At 35.5% G+C, this 17643-nt stretch overlaps 1 long non-coding RNA gene across 1 annotated transcript in view; it reads right to left on the bottom strand.

Moving 5' to 3' along the window:
* LOC123379097 overlaps nucleotides 1-17643 on the bottom strand; it is a 256416-nt gene that overhangs the window by 68103 nt on the left and 170670 nt on the right. Inside the window, exon 4 of the long non-coding RNA XR_006583085.1 lies at nucleotides 14594-14712. This is a non-coding gene — a long non-coding RNA (uncharacterized LOC123379097). The remainder of the gene's footprint in view (nucleotides 1-14593; nucleotides 14713-17643) is intronic.

Raw genomic sequence — 17643 nt, 5'->3', positions numbered from 1 at the left:
TTTTAGTAAAAGTATTTTCCAAATGTAGTATCCCCACTTTCCTGTCTTCAGAATATTTATTCAATGAGGAGTGTGATATTTTTGTATTACTGCATAACAGTAATAAAATTTAGCAACTTAAAACAACACCCATTTATTATCTCACAGATTCTGTAGTTCAGAGGTCCCAATTCTGCTCAGCTTGGTCCTCTGCTAAGTATGTGACAAGGGAACAAACAAGGTACCAGACAAGCCAATGGCTTCATCTGAGCCTTGGAATTCTCTTCTAAGCTCATGTGACCATTAGCAAAAGTCACTTAGTTTTAGCTGAAAAACTCATGGTGACTTGTGTCTCCAAAGCCAGTAGCACAGAGCATTTCTGACTTCAAGACCTTTTTTTTTTTTTTTTTTTTGAGAGAGAGAGAGTGCAAGCAGGGAAGGGACAGAGAGAGGGGGGGAAACATAGAATATGAAGCAGGCTCCAGGCTCTGAGCTGTCAGCACAGAGCCCGACTCAAGGCTTGAACCCAGGAGCTGTGAGATCATGACCTGAGCCGAAGTCAGACACTCAACCTAATGAGCCACCCAGGCACCTCTTCAAGACCCTTTCTTAAAGGGCTCATCCAGGGGCACCTGGGTGGCACAGTCGGTTAAGCGTCTGACTTCAGCCAGGTCACGATCTCGCGGCCTGTGAGTTCAAGCCCCGTGTCAGACTCTGGGCTGATGGCTCAGAGCCTGGAGCCTGTTTCCGATTCTGTGTCTCCCTCTCTCTCTGCCCCTCCCCTGTTCATGCTCTGTCTCTCTCTGTCCCAAAAATAAATAAACGTTGGAAAAAAAAATTAAAAAAAATAAATAAAGGGCTCATCTGATTAGTTCAGGCTTACCCAGAATAACCTCCCTTCTGATTGACTCACAGTCAACTGATTGAAGGAATTAAAATCACATCTGCAAAGATCCCTTCACTTTTGCCATATAATTTAATTTATTCATGGGAGAAACATCATCCTATTCCCAGCTTCCATCCAACACTCAAAGAGACAGGATTATACATGGCATGTGTTTCAGGGGGTAGGAATCTTAGGGAACATCCTAGAATCCTGGCTACCACGTGGAGAAAAGTTAAATCACTTTAATAATTCAGCAGCAGAATTTTAGAGCAATCATTTAGCACTTAAGTATGCCATACAGACAATTCCTGACTGATGATGGTTCAACTTTCAATTTTTTCAACTTTCCAATAATGTAAAAGTGATACACACTCAGTAGAAACCATACTTCAAATTCTGAATTTTAATCTTTTCCTGGGCTAACAATATGCAGTAGGTACTCTCTTACAATGCTGGGCAGCAGCAGTGAGCCACAGCTCCCAGCCCGCCACATGATCACAACTCTTCTGTACTCACACAACTGTTCTTTCACTTCCAGCACAGTATCCAATAAATTACATGAGACAATCAACACTGTTATCAAATTGGGTTTGTGTTATATGATTTTACCCAACCTAGGCTAGTGTAAATGTCTTGAACACATTTAAGGTAAGCTAAGCTAAGCTAAGCTATGATGTCCACTAAGTTATGTGTATTAAATGCATTTTTGATTTATGATATTTTTATCTTATGATGGGTTTATTGTTATGTAAACTTGTGCTAAGTTGAGGAATATATGTACTAAAACTATTATACAAATGAGTTTTAATTTTATACCTATTTATTCCATACTTTAATTTCAACAAAACTTCTCTTTCCTACCTTTCTCTATCACCTTCCACTGTCACCCAATTCCTTGGTGTCACTTATTTTCTCTTTCTGTGATCTTGAGCTGCTGAGGAGTCTCCTGAGAGGGCAGAACACTGGTGCTTTCACAGTCTGGCACCATGCCTCTACCCTTATTAGTGAGTACAGTTGTGCATATTAAAGAAATAACTCATTCTAGGGACTACTCTATGTCAGAAGTACCTTCATTTAATGAAATCAGAACATTAATTTGGGATTCCTGGGGGGAAAAAAAAGCTTTATTCCTCTTATATTTCTTCATACTAGCCTACAAAAATAATTTGGTATTTTTCCTTTTCTTTTTCTTTTAAGACATATCCTTTTCAGAAATAAATAAAACAAAATTGGGAAGTCTAACACTTGGGGGTCTATTGGCCAAGTCTTGTCCACTCATTTATTTTATACATCACCTTCAAATTATTACTCTTAAATCCTAGCCCAGAACTCCTCTGACTACAAGTATCAAATAATCCACCCAGTCTACCCCATTCCTGATGTCTATCACATCTGCAAAATCTACAAAGTGAACTTCCTGAGGAGTTAAACCACATTGCTCTGGGTTCTTTGTTTGTTTGTTTGTTTTCCCCATATACACAGATTAAACACAACACAAACAGTAGAGAACTTGATGTATATTCACAGACTAGAATTGAAGGATTCTACTCTTTAACCTGGTATTCAGGGCTGTCCATACACAAGCTCACACATATCTTCCAGAACTTTTTAGCTCGTCTTCTTCTTCAATTACTCCATGCCTCACTCAGGCAGAATGTTCACTATATCCTTTATTCCTACAGGGTGGCATCTCTACACTTGTCTTATATCATCCCTAAAGGGTCCACCTCCGCGTAATGTCTCCTGATCTATGGAAACTTTGGTGATTCAACCTACTCCCTATACCACCAGTTGGGAGAAATACTCCCACCATTCAATATTTATACTACTTTTTTTGTATGTTAGTTTTGGGCCTTTTATGTTCTACTGTCTTTTGAAGTTACTTATGTTGACATTTTTAATTCTTCAACTAGACTTTAAGATTCTTGGGAGAGGTATTTTTATCTCCCATAAAGTTTGACAGCCACAGTAGACACTAATAAGCACTTTTTTAAAGAATCAAAAGTTCTTATAAGCATTACCAAAGTTATTGTAATGCTTTAGAATTAGTAATTTTCTATGTTGATAGTTTCTGTAGCTTTAGATAATTACTAAGAAAAATAAGTTATGGATCCACTCCACCTGTGTTGCTGCACCAGAGGATGGGGTTTGGGGTAGTATCATGTCTCTGCCTCTCCCACCCTCTTCATGTGATCTTTTTATCCTTTGTTGTGGTGAAACAGTTCACCTAGTTTTCAGATCTTTTTCAGAGGGAAATTATCCATTTTGAGCTGTAGATATAGCATATCTATGGGATGAGGGTGAATTCAGAATCTTCTTACACTGCTGCCTTGCAAATGTCTCCCCAGTGCCCTTGTTACTACTAATACTGCATGCCAAAGGAATCCCAAATGTCCTAACTTCTACAAATTACAATTTCAGTTTAGAATTAAAATGCATATTGGGGCCCCTGGGTGGCTCAGTCGGTTAAGCATCTGACTCTTGGTTTCAGCTCAGGTCATGATCTCACAGTTCATGAGTTCAAGCCCCACATCGGGCTCCATGCTGTCAGTGTGGAGCTTGCTTGGGATTCTCTCTCTCTCCCTCTCTCTCACCCTCCCACACTTGTACTCTCTATCTCTCTCAAAATAAATAAATAAACTTTAAAAATGATGCCATGGCTCAGAATGGTTTTTAAGAACTGAATTAAAATGCATATTTTAAAAGGAAATACTTTAGAAAATTTCATCAATTCACTTATATTTGATGAAGAGGAGGAAAAATGAAGTAGAAAATTAATGGAAACTTCTATTCAGACTAATGATGACTTTCCTTGTTTTGACCTTCCTATGGCAGATATTTAAATTTTGTTTGCTTTCTTTACAGGGAACACTTAGACATTTAGCTTATCTAAGGTGCAATGACCTGAATAATAGAAGCAGAGAAACTGCTAATTTAGAGATTTTAAATGGGTAAACCTTGTAAATGGATTATGGAAATTTAAACATAACAAATCAGCTTTAATCATGTAGTTAATGAACTTCCACAATTTAACTGTGAACTTTTCAAATGTTGGGTTATGTTTATAGTCAAAGTCAAGTATGCATAAGCCAAGGGTACATAAGAAACAATTTAAAGGTCTTTATAACTTTTAGAGACTTCTGATGCTTCCTCCAAGTTTATAATGTTTTCTGTACATAAGTCTAGTAACTAAGTTAGTCATAACCTATTTCATTTAAATTCTGATTAGAACGTGACATCTTACTACAGACTAAGTTTATTAGAGGCAGAGATTTGTACTTTGATATTCATTTCTCTTTCTACTCTCATGAGTTACACATAGTCAATAAATGTCCAGTGAATCAAATTCTGTAGTGCTTCAGAACCAAACTACTATTTTTCAACATGATTACTACAGAGAACATATGGAGCATGAACCCTGGCCTAAAAATTCTCATCATCTCTCTCATCATTACCTGTTAAAACATTTCATCATAGTTTGAATCCTTTATGTTAGAGGTTGGCTGAGGCCTGGAGTAAAGAGTGAAAATGTGACAAATGGCCACTTATTGGTCATTAACTATCATGATTAGAGCAGTCTGCCTCTCAGAGTGAGGGTCAGCATTAAGAAATGAAACCATCCTTTAGAATATCCTCTTGATAGAAATGAAGCTGTTCATTATCTGATCATTAGGGTCCATGCCAAATAAAACACATTTCTCACACAACCCAAGTCCTAATTGTTCATTTAGTTATTGGCTTAAAGGGGAAGCAATGAAAAAAGCAAGTAACTAAGCAACTGTACAATCTTCAGATCCTTATCTAAGTACAGGCTGATGTTTAATGCTAACAAAATAGCTCAGGGCAAATAACTATTGAGGGCAACTCTGAGTGATTATAGTTGGCACCCAGCCCACATATGGAACTACAGTTATTAGTTCAACTTAAAATTGTAGTAATGGCTATCTTGCCTCACTATTGAAGTAACAAGTCTCAAAAAATGAAACTTTAATACTTAAAAAACATTTTTTAAGTTACAGAGATATAAATTAAAGACTTATCATGTTTAAGAATGACAAATAGGGAAAGGAGAAGAACATAACAAATGAAGTTAGAGAGCCACAGATGATAGTACATCTAGAAATAACATAGAAATGTACATAAATAGTGACAACAGTGACAAACATCTTGGTGCTTAGCAGCAATATAAGGCAATATTCTTTGTTGAGCATTTGAGAATTCTCAGTTCTTTTCAAATGCTTATGAATTAATATTGTAACCCTTGGAAGTATCAGCTAAGTCACATGAGCCTCAGTTCCCACATTAATAATAAGTGATTTCTACCTAACTTAATACGGGGTTGCTGGAAGGAATTAAGAAGCTGCTTTAGAAATGCAGAAGTATTGATAAATAAAGACTAGGAGGAAATATGAGTGACCTGATTTCTCCCTTTGGCTCAGAGCCTTGAACTACTGTCAAGGAGAGAAGAATATTCTGAATATTCTGTTAGGAACAATAATATTGAAAAGGATGTTGTATTCTTTGGTTTTTTAGCTTTACTTGTTTTGGGCTGAATACTTAAGGAGCTGAACTAACTTTATCTCAAGATTCCTTTTAGTTTCAAGAGTACTCTTTTAAAGTGTATTTTTCCCTTTCTTCTGTTGAGCTATCCTCCTCCTCCTTGAAAATGATCTTTTAATCTACAGAGCTAAAAACAATCTGGTTAGGGCCCAGAAAAGAGAAAAAAGGAAGGCAAAGTCTTAGGTTTTCTTAAGAGTTTCTAATGATGATGAAAGGGAACTTTACTATCCTTCTAAGCTATTGTCTACTCCAGTTCACACAGGTAGAAGAAATGAGGTCATACATTCAGAGCAAAATAGCTGTGGATCCAGCAACAAAAATGGGTATTTGGTTCTCAGATCTCTCCAAAATCTGAGAGTAGGGAAAGAGGAACATGAGGGTAATGGCATCTTGGTGCCGCTATCTAGTCCTGCTCTTTAGTCTTAGGACATATGATCCATCCCACATTTAACAATCCTGGGGCAATGAGAGTATTCCGTTAAGACAAAGAGCAGATGTTGGAACCAGATCACACAAGCCAGGGTAGGAGGAAAGCTTCTTTCAAAAGGAAAAAGGAAAATCAAAGAGGTGGTTAAATTGAAAGATGTTCTGGAATTAGTTGTCAAAAACAATACTGCTGGGCAGTTTAGAGGCAGCACATGAAACAAAAATTGTTAGAAAGGCAAAAATAAGAATTCCAACTAAAAGTAGAAAGAAAAAAAAACAGCTACTCAAAGTCCACAACAAATGAGGGAACAGATGTTCCTCAGGGACCTGAAGAACAGGGGAAGAGATTAAGAGTCTCCCAAGACAAGGAGCCCAAGACCAACTTCACGGGCACCAACCTATGCAGTCACAAAAGGCTCCCAATTGGTTTGATGCTCTGCTGTCACCATCTTGAAATTTTTAGTAATATTTCAACAAAAAATTCTGCATTTTAATTTTGCAATGTCTCCACAAATTATGCAACCAATCTTTCAAAGAGCCTTTGAAAGTATCCTTCTACCCCACATGTAAAATCCCATCTAAGATTCTTTTTGGCTATGTTATAATTACCAACTCACCACATGCAGACTCTAGAGTGAACCAATTCCCCAAAGCTGGCATCCTCTTAATGGAGAGAAGATACAGAAATAGGCAACAAGGATGGAGAAATAATATCAGGAAGAAAATTGTAAAAGTATCTTCTTATTTTAAACAAAATTCTCCTTATCAAGTAACAATGTGCTTACTTTCACAAATACCCCAGGGTACCATCAACAGATAAGAGTATTTTCCAAATACCTTTCCCTAACAAAAATAAAAAACTTCCCAGACACAATAAGCATGCCACAGTTACATTGACTAAGCATTTAAGTGGCTTTTATTTTATCAATAAAATGACTTAAAGAATATGAAGAGGTATAATTTGTTATGACTTATAAATTATTGTCAGGGAATAGAATCTTATGGATTTCTTTTTACTCTCCTTTCATACTATTTATGCCAATTGTAAAAATTAAATGATTATGAAAAAGCAAATGTACTTCTTTTAAAGATGGCAGACTAGAACATAAGACTCAGAGAAAAGTCTGTTTTGTCCAGAAATATAACACAAATACATTTTTTTTATAAATAGTGTGAGTAAAGAAGTTTTTTTCTAGATAACTGCATTTCTCCAGTGATCAACAATCTACTTCTGATGGCATGAAGATCAAGTCCTTTTCCCATCACATTAATACTTAAGAGTCAAATTGCTTATTTCTTTTAAAATGAATGACAAGCAATATTCATTCCCATCCAAACAGTTTATTTCAGGAATCTACATAATTTAAATAACCTACCAAAATTTCAGCATAGTCTATAAAAACACCAATTCAGTGAAAAGCCCAAATTTCAGTGTGGTTTGTTAAGTTGAAAGACCTTTGTTGGACTATTCTGCAAGCTTCAAGAAGCAGAGCTCATGTAGAGTTGACTGGTGTCAGTGTCATGCTTCTAGTAGACCATGACTTTCAATCAAGGGTGCAGCAAAATCTCAATGATGAAACATGCATGGAAAAAGACCTATTGACTTGCAATAATTTTCTTGGACATTATCTAGCCTCATGTATTGGTGTAAAGGATCAAACGCTGAATGAAATTTTAATAAGTGCTGCTTTTAGAAGAAGAATAGAAAACAGATTATTTCCTGATTTATCTCTATTTTTAAAACCTATAATAAAGACAAATAACTAGACACATTTTCCCAGGCCATAGGAATAAAATAAGGATGGCTATAAAATGAAATCTCTATTTGCACATTTCTTGAACATTCTTGAAAATAAAAACATATTAACTTTAAGAAGATAGTTTTTCTCTTTCTCTCTATGCATACATGCCATCCTTCTGACTGCTAATAGGAGTCACTAGACTCTTAAGAAAAAAAATACACAATGCACCCGATTGAGGAACTTTCCTGACATCTATTATTTAAGTATAGTTGACATGCAATATCATATTCGTTTACAGTGGGAAACATGGTGATTCAACTTTTATATACGCTACAAAATGATCACCACAATAAGACTAGTTACCATCTATCACCATACAAAGTAATTACAATATTACTGACTATATTCCCTATGTTGTACCTACATTCCTGTGACTTATTTTATAACCATAAATTTGTACCTATTAATCCCCTTCACCTAGGTCACTGATCCCCCTAGCTCCCTCCAACAACCACCAGACTATTCTTTGAATCTGAGTCCGCTTCTGTTTTGTCTCATGTGTTCATTTGCTTTGTTTTTTTAGATTCCATATATAAGTGAAATCATACAATATTGCTATATCTCTGATTGACTTATTTTACCTAGTATAAGTAAAATCTAGGACCATCCATGTTGTTGCAAATGGCAAGAATCCATTCTTTTTTACGGCTAATATTCTATCGTATATATGTGTGTATGTGTGTGCCTGTGTGTGTGTGTGTTCCATTATATACACACACACACATATATATTGCATCTTCTTTATCCATTCAAATCTTGTTGGACGCTCAGATTGCTTCCATATCTTGGCTATTGTAAATAATGTTGCAGTGACCCTAAGGGTGCATAGACCTTTATGAATTAATGTTTTGATTTTCTTTGGATAAGTACCCAATAGTAAAATTGGTAGATTGCATGATAGATCTAGTTTTAATTTTTTGAGGAACCTCCATACTGTTTTCTCTAGTGGTTGAACCAATTTATATCCCCTACAAATAGTGCATGAGTGTTCCCTTTTCTCCAACACTTTCCCTTATTTGTCATCTTCTCCAATATTTGTTATTTCTTACCTTTTGGTAATAGACATTTTGTCAGGTGTAAAGTGATATATCATCATGGTTTTGATTTCTATTTCCCTGATGATTACTAATGTTGAGTGTATTTTCTTGTGTTTGTTGGCTGTATGTTTTCTTTTCAAAAATGTCTATTCAGGAGTTCTACCCATTTTTTAATCAAAATTTTTCTTGCTGTTGAGTTTGATGAGTTTTTTATATTAACCCCTTATTGGATTTATCATAAATTTAGGATGTAATGCAATAATCTTTAGGTTTTCACCCTAAGTAGAGCTTCAAATTATATATCATAGAAAAATTAAGATTCTCAGAATATCTCACATGTCATTTATTTTCTTCTCATGACAATGTGACAACATATAAACACATGGGAGCCTATGAATAACAGAAGTGTTATGCCTGGGGCAAAAACAGAAGAGTTCTTACATTTGTGGAGCAAGCTCAGTGATGGGTCCAGACAGGATTACTGGTGGTACCGTCTGCTGCTTGGGAAACAAATACATTAAAAAAGAGGCACTATTTGAAAATGTCTTCTAGTGTTTCATCATTACAACGCTTCTTTTCATAATATGTTAACAACCATAAGCTCAACATCTCCACCTGAAGAAAGGGTTGAACAAGTCCCACTTTGAGAGAGATGCCTCAGAAAACAAATTGCTCTTTCAGTTTCTCTGATATCTTTATTTCTGCCTCAGTTTTGAAAGGTCCACAATGTAGTTAGAACAATGAACATAAATCAAAAAACATTCCAAAACATCACTTAAGCAAGTGCTTGATAATGTGACAAAACTCATCCCAAAGCATGAGCTAATACAAGAAGTATTTCATCATGATTGAGGTCAGTCACAATTGAGGTTTTGAAACAAACAGGACTTATGAGATCAACAATGATGTTGACAGAGAAAAAGTAGAGAGTTTATTACTGGTAGTAAGGTGATTTGAAATGGTGTGAGAAGATTTAAGGATACAATTTACACATAGAAATACTTGACTTCATAGAGTTTGGGTTTAATTTAATTAGGCCATAGAGATGAGAAACCTAAAGGGCATCTAATTTAGATCATGATCTGCCTAAAATATAGAGAAACTTAATTCCTCATTAGTTTGTTCCAGAACTCTACAGTCAATCTCTCTCCTTTTATTTGTATAGCAACTAACAGAAGCCTAGGAATTACTATTGACAAAAGGTCCTAATAAGACTTAACTTATGCTAAATGGTAAAAACTTAACATGTCAAAGTTCCCTGATAGTGATGAAATGTGAGATCTTCTTCCTTTCTCAAATTATCAGCAAAATCAACTAATTATTCATAAGACACTAAAGACATATCAGCATAGAAAGCATTTTACGAACATGATCAGTGCTCAAAGGAAGAAGAACCAAATTAATCCATGACTCTTGGTTGCTTTACAGGATTTAAACAAAAAGGAATTGTTTCATTTAGAGACAGGGAAAAAGTCATGGAAGGACATGTGAAAGAACAGGTAGGAGCAACAGATACTGTATTACTTGGTTCAATCAACTCCATGCTCCATTTGCATTTTTCGTATGTCTACTTTCTAATGCCTGGAATAAGCATATTCTTAATGTTTTATTTATTTTTGAGAAAGACAGAGCGCGAGCAGGGGATGGACAGAGAAAGAGGGAGACACAGAATCTGAAGCAGACTCCAGGGTCTGAGCTATCAGCACAGGGCGTGACGCGGGGCTTGAACTCACGAATTGTGAGATCAGGATCTGAGTTGAAGTCGGACGCTTAACCGACTAAGCCACCCAGGCACCCCAATAAGCATTTTTTTAAAAAAGAGTCTGTGTATGTCTAATTCACTTAAATTTTCTTGACACTCTACTAATGAAGTTGATTTTCGACAATGTAAGTGTAATATTTATTCATAACCAATATTTATTGATCATCTATTTTCAAGTCAAAAGATCATAGTGAACAAAATATACATTCTCTACTCTCAAGAATTTACAGTTTCAATACAAAGACAATTCAACATGTATCTTTGTTGATATTTATTTCTGTGAACATAATTCACATCTTGAAATAAAACAGACATTCCTTACCTCATAATCTTAGAAATTAAATGAATATTTGCTTTTTTGAAATGTTAAAAAAGTATAAAAATCATTTTAACTGAAACAAGCTAATAAGCGTGTATGTTATTAGATATAAACATCCAGAAGAATGAAATTGAGAAATAATAAAGACAACTCCATTAGGAAGGGTTGGGCTAAGACTAAAGAGGCATTTCAAACAATTCCAACATTAGTGGGTCACATGTGTCAAGGAGTTTATGTTCAGTGTTCTTGGCCATGACAGATTTTTGAAGATTTATTCAAATGTTTATGTCAATCAGTGCTAGCCAAATGTTGTATCAAGTATGCCTTTCATACCCATATATCCATGAATTAAAGTCTAACGGTTATTATCAAGATCAATGGCCAGCAAAAAATAATCTTCTAGAAAAACAATTAATGAAAATTTAATTATCTCAGGTCTTCTCTCGCAAGTTTCTTTCTTTTAAAATGATTCTTAAATGAATGGTATTGCTTTTATATTATAAGAGCTATACCTTTTCCCTACCATTGTATTTGTTATAACACTATATTCTAAAAATATTAAATGAACTTTATAAAATATATTTAAAAATTTAAAAATTAGTTTAAAAATATATTTAAAAATAAAGACTTAACATTGTGGCCTCAGAAGTATATAATCTTCTATTCATTATATACCATCCCAAGAAATAACTGGATTTTTTAAGATTTGATTATTAAAAAATTATGACCATAAATGAAGCAAGGTTAATTATACAAATTTTGAAAAATTCAGATCAGTAAGCTGTGGCAAAGACAGAATCTTTGGGAGCCCACCCATCCCCAAGAAAGGAGAAATACTTAATCCAGGGAGTCAGTCCTAACTTTTTTCTGTTAAAATAATTATATCACATAACAGCTATATATTTAAAATATTTTAATAGCTGTATAATATCCCGTTAAACAGGTATAACACAGCACAATAAACTTCATAGTATTGAATATTCATTTTATAATTATAAAAATACTATGATGAATATCTTTATACATTAATACCAATTCATATCTCTAACACTTTCTTGGAAAGTGGAATAGTTTAATGAACTTCCTATTTCAGAAATTGTAATGTAGTACTCCCTCTGAAAATGTACCAATATTTATTCCCACATGCAAAAATAATACGGCCAACTACACCAGTCTCACAGTGGATGTCATATCTTTAATATGTTCCAGTAAGACAGACAAAAGTGGTATTTATTGTTGTTTAATTTGCATTTATGTCATGAATATTAAGGGCAAGTCTTTTTCCCAGTTAGCCATTCAGTGATTGCAGACTGTCAGCTGGAAAAAAATGGACTGGTAAAAAAACATGATCACTAATGAAAAAAGTTTTGGAAAAGCAACCTCTGTGAATATAAAGAGACATATGGATAATTTGGGATGACTGAGGATATTCTATATCTTGAATGTGGTAGTGATCATACAGCATATGTCACAACTTGTCAAAATGTACAGTTAAAAAAACAGTGAATTTTTACTATACATATATTATAAATCAATAAACTTGACTTAAAAAAAGACCAAGTATATTCATACTATGCATATTGATAACCTCGAAGACTGAAAATAAAATAATGTACCAAAAATCTAAATGTATAATAAATATATAAGTAAGTAAGTAAGTAAATAAATAAATAAAACACTTCAAAATGAAAGCACACTTGGATGTACAGATTGAAATGGTACATGCGGGGCGCCTGGGTGGCTCAGTCGGTTAAGCGTCCGACTTCACCTCAGGTCACGATCTCACGGTCCGTGAGTTCCAGCCCCGCGTCGGGCTCTGGGCTGACAGCTCGGAGCCTGGAGCCTGCTTCCGTTCTGTGTCTCCCTCTCTCCCTGCCCCTCCCCCATTCATGCTCGGTCTCTCTCTGTCTCAAAAATAAATAAAATAAACGTTAAAAAAAATTTTTTAAAAAAATGAAATGGTACACGTACCCCAGAAAAAATGGACACAGAATAATACAAATACCTGCTTTATCTAAGTGACTAAGCTTTAAGATAAACAAATAAGACTTAGGTAAAAATTAAGTCACCTATGTGGCAGGAAAATTAAGTTATTAAATAAACAAGAAAGAAAATTACTGATTCCACTGCAGTTAATTCAATTAGCTAATGTATAGCAGCTAACTTATTCAATAAATATTAGTTCCACGTCATTTCTTGGCAAGACAATGATTTAAGGCTAATATTTTCCCATATAAAACATCTAAAGGAACGTTGCATGCCATGGGTAAAATCTATTTTTTTCAGAATGTGTAAATTTGTTAGAAGAATAGCTAATTAAGAAATTAAACCTGAAAGGTCCAGCAAAATGAAATGATTCTAACATATACTTTATCTGGAGGCCTTTTACTGGTATAATTAGAATTCAAGTAGGTAGGATTGTGATAAACTAGGAAAGAAAAATGAAAGTTGGAAAGCATGTAGTGCTAATGCTGCTCATGCTGGTCAGTGTGGGAAAGGCTGAGTGACATACAGATGTAGGTATCATATCAACACCTGGGCTTCTGGCTGGGGTCCTCCCTACCAGAAGGAGCTTCCCTCTAGAGGCATGGATCTTTATCTTGTGAAAAGACCAGTAGCTCATTCCTTAATAGGAAGTCACATTCTTGTGCCTCAAGTAAGCTTCCTTGAAAAATATGTGATTTTCTGTGATTCTCTGAAGAAGATTTCAAACTCCAGTAGATTTTGCCAATGACTAATCTGATTAACAGATAATAACTAATGGGGCTTATTTAAAATATATAAAGAACTTACATAAGTCAACACCCAAAAAACAAATAACACAGTTAGAAAATGGGCAGAAGACATGAACAGACATTTCTCTAAAGAAGATATCCACAAGGCCAACAGACACCTGAAAAAGATGCTCAACATCACTCATCATCAGGAAAATGCAAATCAAAACTACCTCATACCTGTCAGAATGGCTAAAATCAAAACACACAAAACAAATGTTGCCTAAGATATAGAGAAAAAGGAATATTTGTGCACCAATGGTGGGAACGCAAACTGGGGCAGCCACTGTGGAAAACAGTAGGGAGGTTCCTCAAAAAGTTGAATGGAACTACCCTATAATCTAGTGCTACTGCGTATTTATCCCCAAAATACAAAAACACTAATTCAAAAGGATACATGCACCCCTATGTTTATAGCAGCATTATTTACAATAACCAAGATATGGAAGCAACACAAGTGCCCATTGATAGATGAATGGATAAAGAAGAGGTGGTATATATATATATATATATATATATATATATATATATATATGTGTGTGTATATATATATATACACACACATACATATATATATATATGCACACACTCATATATATACATATGTGTATACATATATACACACAGGAATATGCAGCCAGAAAAAAGAATGAAATCTTGTCATTTGCAACAATATGGATGGAGCTAGAGAGTAAAATGCTAAGCAAAGTCAGAGAAAGACAAGTACTCTATGATTTCATTCATATGTGAAATTTAAGAAAACAAATGAGCAAAGGAAATAAAAAGAGAGTGAGAGAGACAGAGAAGCCAAGAAACAAACCCTTAACTATTGAGAACAAATGGATGGTTAGCAGAGGGAGGTGGGTAGGAGAATGGGTGAAATAGATGATGGGGATTAAGGAGTGCACTTGTTGTGATGAATACTGAGTAATGTGTGAAATTGCTGAATAACTATATTGTACACTTGAAACTAATGTAACACCATATGTTAACTATGTTGGAATTAAAATAAAAATTTTAAAACGTAATTAATGAAGCTGACCCTTACTTTTCAGTTGCTCCATTCCGCTCCAAAGACATGCACCCTATTATTGCATTATAGAGCTGTCACTGCATTCCAACTTGCTCCTTTGTTTCTTCAAGCAGCTAGAATTATCTCTTGCTGTACTTAAAAAAAAAAGGTATATGTATATTGTTAAACATTGTCTTGATATAAAATTTGACAACCCCACATTTTCTCCATTTCTTTCTTTGATACGTTGGGTTGGCACATTACTGTTCTGCTTGCCTTTATTCAGGGCATTTTCAATTTCTCTTCTGCATAGGTAAGTGATATGATGTTCCAGGTGACTGGGTAGTTTGCCATCCTTAGACACATAATTTCCTACTTGGCTTCCTTATGCCAAGTAGACTTGAACACATTCAATACATTGAAGTGCAAAGGATTTCCTCCATTTGCATTTTAAATATTTCATTATCACATATACCTTCCATAAATCTAGATAATTCCCTCTGCCCATCTAACATAAGGTTGTGCTCTCAGCAAGCCTGGAGAGTAAAACTCCAGTTAACCAAAGAGGTCAAATATGAGGCATTCTGGGTGAACTAGATATAACCTTTAAATAAAACAAATCTTTGAATTTTACCCCATATTGTTTATGAAAATCCACTTCACTGCCTCAGATACCATAGAACAAATTTGATATTGCTTTAATTCAACACTTCATGCTGTAATGGGGTCATCATTATGAATATCAGTTATTTTTGTAATGGAGATGTAGGCAATAGTAAAAATTTAAGTATATTTGCAAAAAAAAAAACTTAAAAACATTTATTGAAATAAAAATTAAATCTAGTTTAATATGTATTAGGATATGCCAGCTATTGTGGAGAGAACAGATTCAGAAGGGCCTGGTACAGCTCAGCCTTTCAGTAGCCACAAGAACTCCTGAGTCAAAAATTTCTGTTAGGTCTTAAGGAAGAGGGATATTTATCTAACCTGGCCCACCACTGAGCCACACAGAATTCTGACACTATCAGGACTCCTGCCTGTTTAGCTGAGAGGATTTTGATAACGTTTCTGTTATAGAAAACTCTGGCATCCAAAAGCATAAGAGACTCTTAAAAACTGAGAACAGACTGAGGGTTGATGGGGGGTGGGAGGGAGGGGAGGGTGGGTGATGGGTATTGAGGAGGGCACCTTTTGGGATGAGCACTGGGTGTTGTATGGAAACCAATTTGACAATAAATTTCATTAAAAAAAAAAAGAAAGAAAGAAAGAAAACTCTGGCATCCAAACATGGATAGCAAGTGTGCTGAGGTTTTTGGCATAATGGCATGTTTCCTCTTTAAAAGCACTATTTAACAAAATACGTTCACAATGAAAATGGATTTTTACTGCATCAATAAATAGCTGCCTCAAAAGATTTAGTATTTCACTTCTCAGTTGCTAAGATCCACATGATGTTCAAAGAGACAATTTCTCTGGTCAATACACAGGTTACAAGTGGGAAATTAGGGCAAGGGATTAAAGTTAAGATTAATAACCAGATAACAGAAGTAGGACCAGTAATTTATGTTCCCCACTTGATCGACAAGAAGAAAAGCTCTCCATAAATGGAATAGGACCAGCATAACCACGCACATAGTCTCAATTAGCCAACGTCAATAAGAAGAAAAGTTATGGAACAAAGTCCCAATCAGAAAAGTGCCATGAGAAGAAATGACAAATGAAGCTAGATCGGCAAAATTTCTATTATTTTTCTAAAGAATTTGATTACATGGGAAGTTACAGTAAGAACTTGACCATTTAGTTCGTTACTGACCAAATCTCTGACCAAAGAAAAGAATCATTAATACGGCTCCTAAGAAACTGGAGCCTATTAGTCATTTTCATTCACACAACATTTACTGAAAGCCATGCAAACTTTCTTATCCTAGCTTGCCCTTAGTTCAAAACTTCTGCCACCCTAAATCTCATCCGTGTGCAAATACAGGAACTCACAAGAGAGAAAGCTCTAAAACTGAAACTCGGCCATTTGTATGTCCTTCAGGAGCTTTGTGATACTTTCCTCTTCAGCATTTAAAGTTAGAGCTGGGCTGCTCCTCAACCCAACTTTACCTCACTGATTGTATAATACTCTTACTCAAAACTAAAAGTAAAAAAGTATTTTCTTCTCTTGCTCAACTTGTCTCAAATGGAAGTAATTACCTTCTCACTAAAATTGGTTTCCCTCTGCCCCAACAATCCTGACTCTGTTCCTGGCAGTCATTGAGAAATGCCTTTGAAGTCCTGACATGTTTCTCAGCTGCCTCACTGCCCTAGACCAAGCACCTCCCCTCCCCCAGAGGCAGAATTGCTGGAATTTGAGCTCTCATGCAAACCTGGCTGGCCCCAAATCCATCTTTGAGAAGCCCATCAGAGAGATCTTCATCATAAGCGAAATCAGTCACACTACTCCCCTGGTTACCATTCACCAGTGATTCCCACATCTAAATTCTTAATGCTTTCCTTAGCCTGCATACAAGTTTCCCAAGCTCGGGGTCCAGGCATGTGTCCAGCTTTAACTGTAACATGCCTGGCCTCCAGGCCTCCAGTTCAGACTCCAGCCACTTTAAACAGCCTGTAGCACCAAACATGCACTGCAGTTTCATGCCCCTGCCTCTTCTAGAATGCCAGTCAGTCACCTCCCCCACCCCCACCCCCACTGCTGTTCCACCTTGTCCAGAAAGATATTACTGACCATTATTAGCTATGATAATGTTGTCCCAACTTCCTTACACCCAAGTTTAACCCATGATCCCATTAACTACTCTAAATCAGCTCTTATCATACAGAATTTCAACTATTAATGGTTGTGTGCCGTACACATATTAAAGGTGGGAAGAGACTTGTCTCTCACTTGACGCCAGCATCTACTGCATAATTTAGCCTTTAATAAAACTTTCTTCAATTAGACTAAACTTTCAGAGTTTCTAAGACCTATGACTCAGTGGAGTCCAGACACTCCAATGACTTTCCAGAGGCAAAACCACTGTTACTTTAATTTTATGCAGCAGAGATTTAGTTGGATATTAATCCACAGCATTCAGAAAGTG

The sequence above is a fragment of the Felis catus genome, chromosome A1 (genome assembly GCF_018350175.1).
Source record: "Felis catus isolate Fca126 chromosome A1, F.catus_Fca126_mat1.0, whole genome shotgun sequence".
NCBI classification, from domain to species: Eukaryota; Metazoa; Chordata; class Mammalia; order Carnivora; family Felidae; genus Felis; species Felis catus.
Note: the sequence above shows the minus strand (reverse complement) of the source record. Positions and strands in the feature narration are given on the sequence as shown.